The sequence below is a fragment of the Aegilops tauschii genome, chromosome 3 (assembly GCF_002575655.3).
Source record: "Aegilops tauschii subsp. strangulata cultivar AL8/78 chromosome 3, Aet v6.0, whole genome shotgun sequence".
NCBI classification, from domain to species: domain Eukaryota; kingdom Viridiplantae; phylum Streptophyta; class Magnoliopsida; order Poales; family Poaceae; genus Aegilops; species Aegilops tauschii.
In genome coordinates this window covers 384,242,336-384,245,871 of record NC_053037.3, presented here as the reverse complement: position 1 = coordinate 384,245,871, position 3,536 = coordinate 384,242,336, and positions in this window count along the sequence as shown.

Sequence of the window (3,536 nt, the reverse complement as noted above, 5' to 3'; positions counted from 1 at the left end):
AGACAGAGTGGCACTGGAGTCGGTGCTAGTATAGACATAAATTAAGTCATTCCAGGCCATTCCAGGGCTATCATGAAGATTGTTGGCAGGCAGCACACCGTCTTGCACCTGTAATCCTTCTGCAGCAAGCCATTCCTGAAAATTGTACAAAACTGGTGGCGCTTGAGGAGGAGAAGGAGGCCATTCCCCCCAGTTAACCTGAAAGTGCACATCATTGACCTGAACATCCTGTTGCCCACCTTGTTGCTGTACATCATTAGCAGCAGCGTTCTATGCCATCCAGTTATGCAGTTGGGCTTGATAAAGTTGTTCGGCAATGAGTCCCTGCCCATACAGGGGGTGTGGGATACCATCCTCCGGTGGAGGATCCTCGCCAGCCGGCGGGACCTCAGGCAGGTGGGCATTCCAGTCGCTGCTTCTTAACATTGTGACACAAACAGTCCAGCTATGCCTCTCTCCTCCCATCTGACGCATAACAAAGCTCTCTGGCACCAAACGCAAGCTAATCACACGACACTTGATCAACACAATCTTTCTGTCCGCTCGCGGGTTATGCCAAGTAATCAACTCCCCAAACTTATCAACAGATTTATGAATATAGTGAGAGGTCTGATAGTCATGAGGAAAACCAACATAAAGTATCCAAATCTGAGGTCCATATCTAGTCATGCGCATGTTAATGGCAGCATCATGAGGGACAAAAGAGACTACTGTGTTCATATTTTCATCATCCTCATCAAGCTCAAAGGTTGTGCCCACAACAGCATCTCTAACCACAGAATCCATAAACCCAAAAATGCCAATGCTAAGCGGATAATCATCTACCTCAGTTGGGAAGAAGTTGGATTCGTGAAGCAAGCCCTCAATGGTATGGCGCAGATCTGCCCTGCGGTGGAACGGGGCGAACCTGTTAACCTCAGCAATGGCAAGGAAGTCATGCCGCAGCGGCAGGTTGGGGCCGATCACCATGTCATCACGCACCTTCGGATCAGCGGGGCCGAGCTCAATGGTCATACCCTGTGGGAGGTAAGGGACGACATTGACCGGATAGTTCGCCATTGGAGCAGAGAGGGGAGCTTGGTGCGAGACAGGGGAGGGGGCGGGCTGGGGGGTGGAATGCGTATCGGCAGCGGTCTTGGGAACCCAAACTCCCCCCTTTTTCCTTTGGTTGGCTGGGCAGGAGGTGGCAACATGCCCAGGGTTGTCGCACGATGAACATCGAACGGTCCCGCTTGGTCTCCCAGTGTTCATGGCAAGTTTGGTCAGATAATTAAACGGTGACTGATTGATTGGATTGCTAGCAGGACTTGCCAATACTGACTCTGCATTAAAGATATTGCCATCCCCAAGATGATAAGGATCAGCATTAGCCACATTCGAATGAATCAAAGCCGGAGATAAATCAGATTCTGTATTTTCCTGCCCAGTGAGGGGATATTTTCCAAGTGAAGAATCAGTGTGGCATTTCCTTGTAATCTTGGGCTTCCATATGAAACAAGGGGCAGAACCACAGGCCCAAGAGGTGTGGCCCAATCTACCACAAGAAGAGCACTTAAAATAGGTCGGGCAATCAAAAAAATAGTGGTGTGAGGAACCACAAGTGACACAGACCCGAACAACAGAAAGTTTAGTGGGCTCAGTAGGTTTGATGGGCTCAAGGGCCGTGACCAAAACAGGATAGGATTGTGACCCAGTAGATAATTCGGAGGTAGCAGCATCATCAGAAGGGCAGTTACTGGCTAGGTGGCCCGACAGATTACAATTAGAACATTTATTAATTCTCTTGTAAATGTAGTCCAGCGGCAGAATGTGCTTTAAGGCCCAGATGGTAGCAATATGCTGAGGTGTATAGACAAAGCGCAGTTGATCCAGAATATAAAGGATAATGAAAGTGGGAATTGAATTCCAGTAGGCTCGCTTAAATTTATTCCCAACAAAACACCGATAACCCCGATCATTGGTGGGGTAATTGAGAGAAAAACTGCCAATTCGAATATTCTTCTGTGAACATTGATGATGATCATTAAATCCTTGATAGCCATTTTGTCCCTCATTAAATACGAAATTGCCAATTTTGAGGCCCGGTAATTCTTCATTGCATTGAATGGGATTAACAGAGTTACCAAAATTGTCCAGAACCGGCGGGGTGTCAGCACCGATCACCGGAGTAAGGATCTCCGGCGAGCAACCATTATGGAGAGACGCAGAGCTCTGCCCTTGGTCATCCGCTAAAAATAATCCCTTGGAAATGATGGCCATAGAAGAACGTGGCGCAACCGCAGCAATTCTTTCATCAGCATGCCAACACTCATCATCAACAGAGTAGTCATGGACATGAGGCTGGAAAAGTTGAAAATGACATACAAAGTCGGGCCAAATTATGTCCTTGAGATGATAGATAAAGTGACCAACCTTGTTAGAGGCCAGAGAAAACTGAAATCTTCGATCACCCAGACGAAAGACATTGAAACCAGAAGCTAGGCCACCAATACAGCATTGAAGAGCAATGCCCACAGATTCCTCCGACAAGATGAAGGAAGCAGAGGAAAAGTAGACGACCAAGAAGAATTCCTTGGATCGCATCGAAGGAGAGAAATGCACCGTGGTGCCAAAACGACGACGCACCTGAGCCGCGACCTTAAGGCCCGGGTTGAAATCCCAATGAAGAAGACCCTCCATGAGACGGAAAGATCAGAGAACGTCATTGGAACCTAGGTGGAGGTGGAATGCCATTGGAACGCCACGCTTGTTGTTTACACTGTAGTTGCCATAGTGCTTAAACTAAAGTTTCCATGTGGCAATTTTAGTTTGTAGATCATGGCAATTTTAGTTTTTCGATGATGGAAGTTCCAGTACTTGCTACCTCTTGAGCACTGCGTTGGTTTTCCCTTGAAGAGGAAAGGGTGATGCAGCAAAGTAGCATAAGTATTTCCGTCAGTTTTTGAGAACCAAGGTATCAATCCAGTAGGAGGCTACGCGCGAGTCCCTCGCACCTACACAAACAAATAAATCCTCACAACCAACGCGATAAGGGGTTGTCAATCCCTACACGGTCACTTACGAGAGTGAGATCTGATAGATATGATAGGATAATATTTTTGGTATTTTATGATAAAGATGCAAAGTAAAATAAAAGCAAAGTAAAAAGCAACGGAAATAACTAAGTGTTGGAAGATTAATATGATGAAGATAGACCCGGGGGCCATAGGTTTCACTAGTGGCTTCTCTCAAGAGCATAAGTATTTTACAGTGGGTGAACAAATTACTGTTGAGCAATTGACAGAATTGAGCATAGTTATGAGAATATCTAGGTATGATCATGTATATAGGCATCACGTCCGAGACAAGTAGACCGACTCCTGCCTGCATCTACTACTATTACTCCACACATCGACCGCTATCCAGCATGCATCTAGAGTATTAAGTTCATAAGAACAGAGTAACGCCTTAAGCAAGATGACATGATGTAGAGGGATAAATTCATGCAATATGATAAAAAAAACCATCTTGTTATCCTCGATGGCAACAATACTATA